Here is a 12,447-nt window from a genome sequence, read left to right as displayed (position 1 = left end):
CACTGAAGAAGCATCTACTTCCACCTGAAAGGGGCGACTGAGATCAGGTTGGCAAAGAATTGGAGCGGACATGAAGGCCTCTTTTAAGAACGTGAAGGCTTTCAGAGCCTCGGGTGGCCAGATCGAAGGATTGACTCCTTTCCTGGTTAACATAGTAATTGGGGCGATGATAGTGGAGTAGTTCTTGATACATTATCTGCAAAAGTTGGCAAAGCCAATAAATCGTTGGATCCCTTTTAGAGTGGTAGGAAGAGTCCAATCATGAATCGCTTGGACCTTGGTTGAATCCATCTGTAGCTCCTGGGTAATATTTGAAAAGAAAATAGTATTAAAACCCCTTTTCAGCGTCAGCGCCAGTGTGGGCTTGCATAGAGGGAACCCAGCAGCACTTAAGCTGTGTGCCCTCTGCCCTAACGCGCCGCCATCTGTACCGGGGACCCTGGTAGTGTACTCCCCACTCAATTAGGGTGGGTGGCATGTTGTGAGGAGGAGCGCACACCGCTGTGGGTGAGCGAAACAACCCCCTTCAGGAGCTATGTCCTGTCAGCGGGGACCCGAAACATTAACCCTTCAAGAGGTTGGTACCGGTCCCCCCCTAAGTCTCACGATGCAGGCAGACTGGTGCCAACCCATCCTACCTGAAAACATCAAACTAAAATACATTCTGAAGAAAACTCTCTGGAGCTCCAGACAATGCACTAAACTGAGTCTGCAGGAGGGACACAGAGGGGAGGAGCCAGTACACACTAATGATTTCTTAAAGTGCTAGGCTCCAATAGACCCGAACTATACCCCATAGTACTAAGACCATCCCAGTATTCCCTAGGATGTTAGAGAAAGTGGGACATTCCTATTGACAATCCTTCATGACACTTTACCTAAACTAATCCCGGAGGAGTTGTCTTCCGTCTCGAAATAATAAGATTTTAAACCTACCGGTAAATCTATTTCTCCTAGTCCGTAGAGGATGCTGGGGACTCCATAAGGACCATTGGGTATAGACGGGCTCCGCAGGAGACATTGGCACCTATAAAGAACTTTTAGTATGGGTGTGCACTGGCTCCTCCCTCTATGCCCCTCCTCCAGACCTCAGTTAGAGAACTGTGCCCAGAGGATATGGACAATACGAGGAAAGGATTTTGTAAATCTAAGGGCAAGATTCATACCAGCCCACACCAATCATACCATATAACCTGGAATACACATAACCAGTTAACAGTATGAACAAACAACAGCAACGGTCCAAGACCGATTTCAACTGTAACATAACCCTTATGTAAGCAACAACTATATACAAGTCTTGCAGATTTTTCGCACTGGGACGGGCGCCCAGCATCCTCTACGGACTAGGAGAAATAGATTTAGCGGTAGGTTTAAAATCTTATTTTCTCTTACGTCCTAGAGGATGCTGGGGACTCCGTAAAGACCATGGGGTTTATACCAAAGCTCCCAATCGGGCGGGAGTGTGCGTATGACTCTGCAACACCGACTGAGCAAACGCTAGGTCCTCATCAGCCAGGGTATCAAACTTGTAGAATTTAGCAAAGTGTTTGAACCCGACCAAGTCGCTGCTCGGCAAAGCTGTAATGCCGAGACGCCCCGGGCAGCCGCCCAAGAAGAGCCCACCTTCCTAGTGGAATGGGCCTTTACTTAATGTGGTAACGGCAATCCAGCCGTAGAATGAGCCTGCTGAATCGTGTTACAGATCCAGGGAGCAATAGTCTGCTTCGAAGCAGGCGCGCCAATCTTGTTGGCTGCATACAGGACAAACAGAGCCACTGTTTTCCTAATTCTAGCCGTCCTGGCTACATAAATCTTTAAGGCCCTGACTACATCCAGGGACATGGAATCGTCCAAGTCACTCGTAGCCACAGGCACCACAATAGGTTGGTTCATATGAAATGAAGACACCACCTTAGGTAAAAATTGAGGACGAGTCCTCAATTCTGCTCTATCAACATAGAAAATCAAATAGGGGCTCTTGTGAGACAAGGCCGCCAATTCAGACACACACCTTGCAGATGCTAAGGCCAATAACATGACCACTTTCCAGGTGAGAAATATCAACTCAACCGTTTCAAGGGGTTCAAACCAGTGTGATTTTAGGAACTGCAACACCACGTTCAGGTCCCACGGTGCCACTGGGGGCACAAAAGGAGGCTGGATGTGCAGCACTCCCTTTACAAAAGTCTGGACTTCTGGAAGAGAAGCCAATTCCTTCTGAAAGAATATCGACAGGGCCGAAATCTGTACTTGAACAGAGCCTAACTTCAGGCCCATATCCACTCCTGTCTGTAGGAAGTGGAGAAAAACGACCCAGATGTACATCTTCCGTAGGAGTATTCTTGGTTTCACACCAAGAGACATATTTCCGCCACATACGGTGATAATGTTTCGCCGTCACCTACTTCCTAGCCTTTATTAGAGTAGGTATGACCTGCTCCAGAATACCCTTCTCAGCTAGGATCCGGCGTTCAACCGCCATGCCATCAAACGTAACCGCGGTAAGTCATGGAACACGCAGGGCTGCTGCAACAGGTCCTCCCTAAGAGGAAGAGGCCAAGGATCTTCTGTGAGCATCTCCTGAAGATCTGAGTAGCAGGCCCTTCGAGGCCAGTCTGGAACAATTAGTATTGTCTGTACTCTTTTTTGCCTTATGATCCTCAACACTTTTGTGATGAGAGGAAGAGGAGGAAACACGTAGACCGATTGGAACACCCATGGCGTTACCAGTGCGTCTACTGCTATTGCCTGACGGTCCCAGGACCTGGAACAATACCTCCGTAGCTTCTTGTTGAGGCGTGACGCCATGTCTATTTGAGGAACTCCCCAAAGACCCGTTATCTCTGCAAAGACTTCTTGATGAAGTCCCCATTTCCCTGGATGGAGATCGTGTCTGCTGAGGAAGTCTGCTTCCCAGTTGTCCACACCCGGAATGAAGACAGCCGACAGAGCGCTTACGTGATTTTCCACCCAGCGAAGAATCCTTGTGGCTTCTGCCATCGCAACTCTGCTCCTTGTCCCGCCTTGGCAGTTCAGATGAGCCACTGCTGTGACATTGATTGAATCAGCACCGGTAGGTTGCGAAGAAGACTCTCCGCTTGTCGAAGGCTGTTGTATATGGCCCTTAATTCCGGGGAGCCAGTTCTCTGCAGCCTCTGTGAAGAAAATGGCGCTGGTTAGTGCTGAAGGATCAAGCTCCGCCCCCTCCAGCGGCGGGCTTCAGTCCCTCTTCAATTTTAATAAAATGGTGGGGAATCGTCTATTTGCTGCCTCCACAGCCTAATGAGACCCTTTTTTGCCCAAAACGAGGTTTATTGCTGCCCAGGGCACCCCTCCCCCTGCGCCCTGCACCCATCAGTGCCTGTTGTGTGTCTGTGTGCGGGAGCAATGGCACGCAGCTTACCGCTGCGCGCTTACCTCATGAAGATCTGAAGTCTTCTGCCGCCTGTGAAGTTTTCTTGCTTCTCATACTCACCCGGCTTCTATCTTCCGGCTCTGTGAGGAGGACGGCGGCGCGGCTCCGGGATGAACCCCTGGGTGAGACCTGTGTTCCGACTCACTCTGGAACTAATGGTGTCCAGTAGCCTAAGAAGCAGAGCCTATCATTTAAGTAGGTCTGCTTCTCTCTCCTCAGTCCCACGATGCAGGGAGCCTGTTGCCAGCTGTGCTCCCTGAAAATAAAAAACCTAACAAAATTATTTTTTCCACAGAAAACTCAGGAGAGCTCTCTGCAGTGCACCCTTCTCCTCTGGGCACAATATCTAACTGAGGTCTGGAGGAGGGGCATAGAGGAAGGAGCCAATACACACCCATACTAAAAGTTCTTTATAGGTGCCCATGTCTCCTGCGGAGCCCGTCTATGCCCCATGGTCCTTACAGAGTCCCCAGCATCCTCTAGGACATAAGAGAAAATATGCTAAAGGAGTAAGACTGTTAGAGACACTCAGAGTCTGTTTCCTACTGTAACATGTGCCAACTTGGACTAAGTTACTGGGCATGGATCTATTTTTGGGCCAGATTTATTTGCTCTTCTTATGGGTTTAACACAAATCTTTTTATCTTCATTTCCTGAGCTATGTATGAGATACACCAGAGAATGTGGGGTGGAGACTGGTCAGATCTCTGGGCTGGTAACACAGTGACATGATGTGAGGGGGGGAGCAGGAGTATAATAGGGGCTGATGGCTCCTGATGTATAAGATACACCAGAGAGTGTGGGGAGGAGACTGGTCAGATCTCTGGGCTGGTAACACACAGTGACATCATGTGAGGAGAGCAGGAGTATAATAGGGGCTGATGGCTCCTGATGAATGAGATACACCAGAGAGTGTTGGGTGAAGACTGGTCAGATCTCTGGGCTGGTAACACTTAGTGACATGATGTGAGGGGGAGAGCAGGAGTATAATAGGGGCTGATGGCTCCTGATGTATGAGACACACCAGAGAGTGTGGGGAAGAGACTGGTCAGATCTCTGGGCTGGTAACACACAGTGACATGATGTAAGGAGAGCAGGAGTATAATAGGGGCTGATGGCTCCTGATGAATGAGATACACCAGAGAGTGTGGGGAGGAGACTGGTCAGATCTCTGGGCTGGTAACAGTGACATGATGTGAGAGGGAGAGCAGGAGTATAATAGGGGCTGATGGCTCCTGATGTATGAGACACACCAGAGAGTATGGGGAGGAGACTGGTCAGATCTCTGGGCTGGTAACACACAGTGACATGATGTGAGGGGGAGAGCAGGAGTTAAATAGAGGCTGATGGCTGCTGATGTATGAGATACACCAGAGAGTGTGGGGAGGAGACTGGTCAGATCTCTGGGCTGGTAACACACAGTGACATGATGTGAGGGGGAGAGCAGGAGTATAATAGGGGCTGATGGCTCCTGGTGTACAAGATACACCAAAGAGTGTGGGGAGGAGACTGGTCAGATCTCTGGGCTGGTAACACACAGTGACATGATGTGAGGGGGAGAGCAGGAGTATAATACGCACTGATGGCTCCTGATGTATGAGATACACCAGAGAGTGTGGGGAGGAGACTGGTCAGATCTCTGGGCTGGTAATACACAGTGACATGATGTGAGGGGGAGAGCAGGAGTATAATAGGGGTTGATGGCTCCTGATGTATGATATACACCAGAGAGTGTGAGGAGACTGGTCAGATCTTTGGGCTGGTAACACACAGTGACATGATGTGAGGGGAGAGCAGGAGTATAATAGGGGCTGATGGCTCCTGATGTATGAGACACACCAGAGAGTGTGGGGAGGAGACTGGTCAGATCTCTGGGCTGGTAACACACAGAGACATGATGTGAGGGGAGAGCAGGAGTATAATAGGGGCTCATGACTCCTGATGTATGAGATACACCAGAGAGTGTGGGGAGGATACTGGTCAGATCTCTGGGCTGGTAACACACAGTGACATGATGTGAGGGGAGAGCAGGAGTATAATAGGAGCTCATGACTCCTGATGTATGAGATACACCAGAGAGTGTGGGGAGGAAACTGGTCATATCTCTGGGCTGGTAACACACAGTGACATGATGTGAGGGGGAGAGCAGGAGTATAATAGGGGCTGATGGCTCCTGATGTATGAGATACACCAGAGAGTGTGGGGAGGAGACTGGTCAGATCTCTGGGCTGGTAACACACAGTGACATGATGTGAGGGAGAGAGCAGGAGTATAATAGGGGCTGATGGCTCCGGACTCCACGTTGGGAAAATACATATTACTCATTAGTTTGTACTGACAGAGGGTATAGGATAAGAGATGGCTGTAATGACTGAGAAAGGAGAATATGTGACTCTTTTCTGTAATAAGTGTTTATTACTCACCTGTTCTGATATCTTTAGGGATCTCCTCCTCCTTACACTGCTGATCACCCCTCACATACGTCTCTTCTTCTCCCTCTGTATCTTCTGCCTTTATATCAGTCACATACGTCTCTTCTTCTCCCTCTATATCTTCTGCCTTTATATCAGTCACATACGTCTCTTCTTCTCCCTCTATATCTTCTGCCTTTATATCAGTCACATACGTCTCTTCTTCTTCCTCTATATCTTCTACCTTTATATCAGTCACATATGTCTCTTCTTCTCCCTCTATGGCCCTCATTCCGAGTTGATCGGTCGCAATGCGAATGTAGCAGAGTTACACACGCTAAGCCGCTGCCTACTGGGAGTGTATCTTAGCACCTTAAAAGTGCGACCGAAGTAATCGCAATATTGCGATCACAAACCTCGTAGCAGTTTTAGAGTAGCTTCAGACTTACTCTGCCTGTGCGATCAGTTCAGTGCTTGTCGTTCCTGGTTGACGTCACAAACACACCCAGCGTTCGCCCAGGCACTCCCACCGTTTCTCCGGCCACTCCTGCGTTTTTTCCAGAAACGGTAGCGTTTTCATCCACACGCCCCTAAAACGCCGTGTTTCCGCCCAGTAACACCCATTTCCTGTCAATCACACTACGATCGCCGGAGCGAAGAAAAAGCCGTGAGTAAAAATACTATCTTCATAGCAAAATAACTTGGCGCAGGCGCAGTGCGAACATTGCGCATGCGTACTAAGCGGAATTTCTCTGCGATGCGATGAAAAAAAACGAGCGAACAACTCGGAATGAGGGCCTATATCTTCTGCCTTTATATCAGTCATATACGTCTCTTCTACTCCTTCTATATCTTCTGCCTTTGTATCAGTCACATGCGTCTCTTCTTCTCCCTCTGTATCTTCTGCCTTTATATCAGTCACATACGTCTCTTCTTCTCCTTCTGTATCTTCTGCCTTTATATCAGTCACATACGTCTCTTCTTCTCCCTCTGTATCTTCTCCCTCTATATCTTCTGCCTTTATAACAGTCACATATGTCTCTTCTTCTCCCTCTATATCTTCTGTTTTAATATCAGACAGACGTTCTACCTAAAAAAAAAAAAACACACTATAATGACATTTGTAGTCAGATTAAACTGAGGTGAAACAGTATAATATCAGTATATAAGACACACAGCTCCTCTAGAGATCATATAGTGACAGTCACTTTGGTATATTGTCGAGACCCTAAATCCCACCTACCTGATCCTCCTGTGGGATCCTGTGATTCTCCTCTGTACAATCCTGGGAATACAGAGGACGGGGACATCTCTCTGGGGTATCTCTGTTACTGGGCCCATCTGTAGGAGACACACAGTGACTAAGTACAGGGTATATATGTGATTATCAGATGATGTGTGTATATAGGTACCCTCATACCTGCTCTCCCCTGTACAATACATGACAGTCTCATCTTACCCAGTGATGTGAGGGGCCGGTGATTCTCCATCATCACGTCCTTGTACAGACCCCTGTGTTCCTCTATATACTCCCCCTCCTGCATGGAGACATAGACAGTGACATCCTGACACCTTATATTTATTTATTTATTAGCAGTTTCTTATATGGTGCAGCATATTCCGTTGCGCTTTACAATTAGAACAACAGTAATAGAACAAAACAGGGTAAAAACAGACAGACATAGAGATAGGAAGGCCCTGCTCGCAAGCTTACAATCTATAGGGAAATAGGCATAGATACACAAGGATAGATGCTACCTATTGCATAATGGTCCACCAGATTGCTAGGTTCTTAATGGGTTGTATGATGATACCCCACAAAGTTATCCAAGTGTCAGGAGGGTGTGAGACTAAAGAAAGACAAGATATGTGATGTTATGAATATTCTACAGAGGATGTAATTAGATAGGGAAGCACTGAAGGTTATGTGGGTGGGTCAGGAATTTGATAGGTTTGTCTGAAGAGGTGAGTTTTCAGGGAACATTTAAAGGTTTGGAGACTAGAGGCGAGTCTTACTGTGCGTGGGAGGGCATTCCACAGAGTGGGTGAAGCCCGGATAAAGTCTTGTAATTTTGATCTTCTGGTCATTGTGTCTTCTCATGTATCAGTGAGTGAGGTGGAGGCACCGTAATGGGGCTCTGGGTCCTGCTTAGTCCTCCTGACACACAGGAACGGCTGCTTGGTGTCTCACACTTAACGGATGTCTTCTTCACTACTGTGCAATCTTGCGAAATGAGGGAGACATCAATATCATTGTAAATACTCCAAGATCCCCTCACCTCCCCAGTCATGTCCCTGTATTATTATTATTATTATTATAGATATAAGCGATGTCACTGTATTACTCCCAGATCCCCTCACCTCCTCAGTTATGTCCCTGTATTATTACTATAGATATAATTGATGTCCCTGTGACACTCCCAGATCCCCTCACCTCTCCCGTCATGTCTCTGTAGTATTATTATTATTATAGATATAAGTGATGTCCCTGTGATGCTCCCAGATCCTCTCACCTCCTCAATCATTGTCCCTATAGTATTACTATAGATATATGTGATGTCACTGTGAAACACCCAGATCCCCTCACCTCACCAGACATGTCCCTGTATCATTACTAGAGATATAAGTGATGTTACTGTGACGCTACCAGATCCCCTGACCTCCCCAGTCATATCCCTGTATTATTACTAGAGAAAGAAAGGATGTCACTGTGATATTCCCAGATCCCCCTCATCTCCCTAGTCAAGTCCCTGTATTATTCCGATAGATATAAGTGACGTCACAGTGATGCTCCCAGATCCACTCACCTGCCCAGTCATGTCCCTGTATTATTACTATAGATATAAGTGATGTCACTGTGACGCTCCCAGATCCCCTCACCTCCCCAGTCATGTCCCTGTATTATTACTATAGATATAAGTGATGTCACTGTGACGCTCCCAGATCCCCTCACCTCCCCAGTCATGTCCTTGTATTATTACTATAAATATATGTGACATCACTGTGATGCTCCCAGATCCCCTCACCTCCCCAGTCATGTCACTGTAATGATACGATCATACTGTAAATCTTGCATACTAATGTTTCAACAATAAATGGATGAAAAGTATTTAGAAGAAACAATAATGGTGAATTGTATCAGTTAAAGAAAACAATTTAGTATTATCCTTTATTTATATGGTGCCATAAGGCAGTGCTATAACTAGGCATTTTAGCGCTGTGTGCAAGAAACGGCATTAGCGCCCCCTCTATATAAGACAGGGGCACTGCGCGCCGCAGGCGCGTGCAAAATATACAGGGGCGTGGCTTCATGGGGAAGGGGCGTGGCCACAAAATAATACCAATTCATACTACGGTGCACAGTAGTCTCCACTATTCAAATTACGTTGCACAGTAGCGCCACTACACCTGGTAGAGCCCCTTTTACACATTACGGCAGACAGTCCCCCTTTTTACACATTGCGGCAGCCAGTCCCCATTTTTAGACATTACGGCAGACAGCGTCCCCTTTTTATACATTACGGCAGACAGCGCCTCCTTTTTTACACATTACAGCAGAAAGCGAGCCCTTTTTACACATTACGGCAGAGAGCGTCCCCTTTTAACACATTACGGCAGACAGCGTCCCCTTTTTACACATTACGGCAGGCAGTGTCCCCTTTTTACACATTACTGCAGACAGCGTGCCCTTTTTACACATTACAGCAGACAGCGTCCCCTTTTTACACATTACAGCAGACAGCGTCCCCTTTTTACACATTACGGCAGACAGCGTAGAGAGATAGAGATAAATAAATAGAGATATAAATAGATACTTACCATCTCTCCCCATTGGCAGTCAGGCTTCTCAGTGCTGGCAGATCCCGGGCAGGAAAGAAGGAGGAGGAGGGAGGGGGACTGGAGCCGCAGCAGTGCTATGTAATTGGTAGAGGCACCGATGTAGCAGTCCCCTCTCCTTCCGCATTGGCTGGCCGCCGCTGTAAATGCTGGGATGAGGGAAGCGCATCCCAGCATTCACAGCAGCGCCGGGCAGCCAATGCAGAAGGAGAAGGGACTGCTGCAGTGGCGCCACTACAAATTACATAGCGCTGTTGCGTCTCCAGTCCCCGTCCCTCCTCCTCCTCCCCTGCCTCCGTATTCTCCAGCGCGGCGCACACAGCACAGAACAGGCGGCTTGTAATGAGTCAATTTGACTCATTACAAGCCGCTGGCCGTTGCGCCCTGGGGGTGTATAGACGGGTCCACCAGGAGCCATTGGCACTTTAAGAGTTTAATAGTGTGGGCTGGCTCCTTTCTCTATGCCCATCCTACCAGACTCAGTCTAGAATCTGTGCCCGAGGAGACGAACAACGTCGAAAGAAGGATTTTACACAGATAGTGGTGAGATTCATAACAGCTCACACATAACAACAGAAACCCAAGCTAACCAGCTTGAAGCGATTCAGTAACGGCTGAACAACAGTACTCAACCAAGGAACAAGGCAGAACTGATCCAAGTAACAACTGCAGGAAAATGAAGCGCCTCTACAGACTATGAGAAAAGGATTTACCGGTAGGTAATTAAAATCCTATTTTCTCTTACATCCTAGAGGATACTGGGGTCCATATTAGTACCAAAGGGATGTACCAAAGCTCCCAGTATGGAAGGGAGAGGGCAGAGGCTCCTGCAGAACTGCTTGACCAAACTTTAGGTCCTCAGAGGCCAAAGTATCGAACTTGTAGAACTTAGCAAACGTGTTCGACCCAGACCAAGTAGCTGCTCAGCAAAGCTGTAAAGCCGAGACACCCCGGGCAGCCACCCAGGAAGAACCCACTTTACGAGTAGAGTGGGCCTTAACAGACGTAGGACACGACATTCCTGCCGTAGAATAAGCATGCTGGATAGTGATCTCTAGGGGGAAGGGACCAACCTTTGGCGCTACTGAATAATGCTCAAAATTGGTAATTTACTAAAGAAATAGGGTGCAGTTTCATGCAAGAATTGAGTTTTTGAAAAATGGTAAATGACAAGAGAATACAGTGAGATTCTATTTTCTCTTTCTATGCTGATTGAGGTGTGTAAAATTGTATACAGAGTATATATAGGTGTAATAAATGTACAATAGTAGTAATATAAAGGCAATGGGATCTGTCTAAAATTGAACTTATTTAATAGGCTAATATTCGTTAAGATGACAGTGTTATTTCATGTCTTGATATCTGAGCGCGCTCTTTGCGGTATTAACACTTAACATACAGTACAGGTGTCAATAGAAATAAAATAAACAATTAACATTTTGTATATGATTATAAAATAAAAAAATGATATATATTGGAGACCGGTCTCCAGCTCTGTGTGAAAATGGTGACTCGTCAGACACGAGTTCTGGCGGGACGTTATGTGTCCGCAAAAGTCCGTTAATGAGTTCCTAGTGATCCGTAATCACAATGTAGAGTGCTTGCAGTGCTTCAGCGTTCAGATAAAAAGTTTGTAGGGACGCTTACGTGCCTTCATCCGTTGTTCCCGCTTACGTCCTTTAGTGCCGCCGGCGAGAAAGCACCAAGAGGATCGGAGTTACAGGCGCCTGTAACACAGCGCGGCTACGGAGAAAAACACCAGCAGCACTAAAGGACGTAAGCGGGAACAACGGATCCCCCAGCCCCGGACGGGATGAAGGCACGTAAGCGTCCCTACAAACTTTTTATCTGAACGCTGAAGCACTGCAAGCACTCTGCATTGTGATTACGGATCACTAGGAACTCATTAACGGACTTTTGCGGACACAGAACGTCCCGCCAGAACTCGTGTCTGACGAGCTGGAGACCGGTCTCCAATATATATAATTTTTTAATTTTATAATCATATACAAAATGTTAATTGTTTATTTTATTTCTATTGACACCTGTACTGTATGTTAAGTGTTAATACCGCAAAGAGCGCGCTCAGATATTAAGACATGAAATAACACTGTCATCTTAACGAATATTAGCCTATTAAATAAGTTCAATTTTAGACAGATCCCATTGCCTTTATATTACTACTATTGTACATTTATTACACCTATATATACTCTGTATACAATTTTACACACCTCAATCAGCATAGAAAGAGAAAATAGAATCTCACTGTATTCTCTTGTCATTTACCATTTTTCAAAAACTCAATTCTTGCATGAAACTGCACCCTATTTCTTTAGTAAATTACCAATTTTGAGCATTATCCAGTAGCGCCAAAGGTTGGTCCCTTCCCCCTAGAAATTGCAAAACAAGGAAACAACCGAAAAAAGTTTCCTACTCTAACCTGGGCTGCATGGATACCTGAACATACAAGTAACCATTATAGGGAGCGCAAAGCACACCCCCAACTATGCTGGATAGTGAACCTGATCTAGCGAGAAGTCGTCTGCTTTGAAGCAGGACACCCAACCTTGTTGGGATCATAAAGGGCAAACAGAACGTCTAAATTTCTGTGAAGGGAAGTTCTCTTCACATAAATCTTCAAAGCCCTCACAACATACAAGGACTTTGAAGTAATTGAGGAGTCAGTAGCCACTGGCACCACAATAGGTTGATTGATATGAAAAGCCGACACAACTATCAAAAGAAATTGCTGACGCGTCCTGAGCTCAGCTCTATCTT

The 12,447-nt window shown here is 46.6% G+C and overlaps 1 protein-coding gene and 1 long non-coding RNA gene across 2 annotated transcripts in view; both read right to left on the bottom strand.

The window, feature by feature from the left end:
* The window catches only part of LOC134984503 (zinc finger protein 585A-like), a 593,603-nt gene that overhangs the window by 18,716 nt on the left and 562,440 nt on the right, over nt 1–12,447 (bottom strand). The window lies entirely within an intron of this gene.
* Nucleotides 6,837–7,368, bottom strand: LOC134984508 (uncharacterized). Its single transcript, XR_010191755.1, has 3 exons — nt 7,289–7,368; nt 7,073–7,170; nt 6,837–6,919 (listed from the first exon to the last, which is right to left on the bottom strand). It is a non-coding gene; the product is annotated as an uncharacterized LOC134984508 (long non-coding RNA).

Source organism: Pseudophryne corroboree (genome assembly GCF_028390025.1).
Source record: "Pseudophryne corroboree isolate aPseCor3 chromosome 3 unlocalized genomic scaffold, aPseCor3.hap2 SUPER_3_unloc_6, whole genome shotgun sequence".
Lineage (NCBI taxonomy): Eukaryota > Metazoa > Chordata > Amphibia > Anura > Myobatrachidae > Pseudophryne > Pseudophryne corroboree.
Note: the sequence above shows the minus strand (reverse complement) of the source record. Positions and strands in the feature narration are given on the sequence as shown.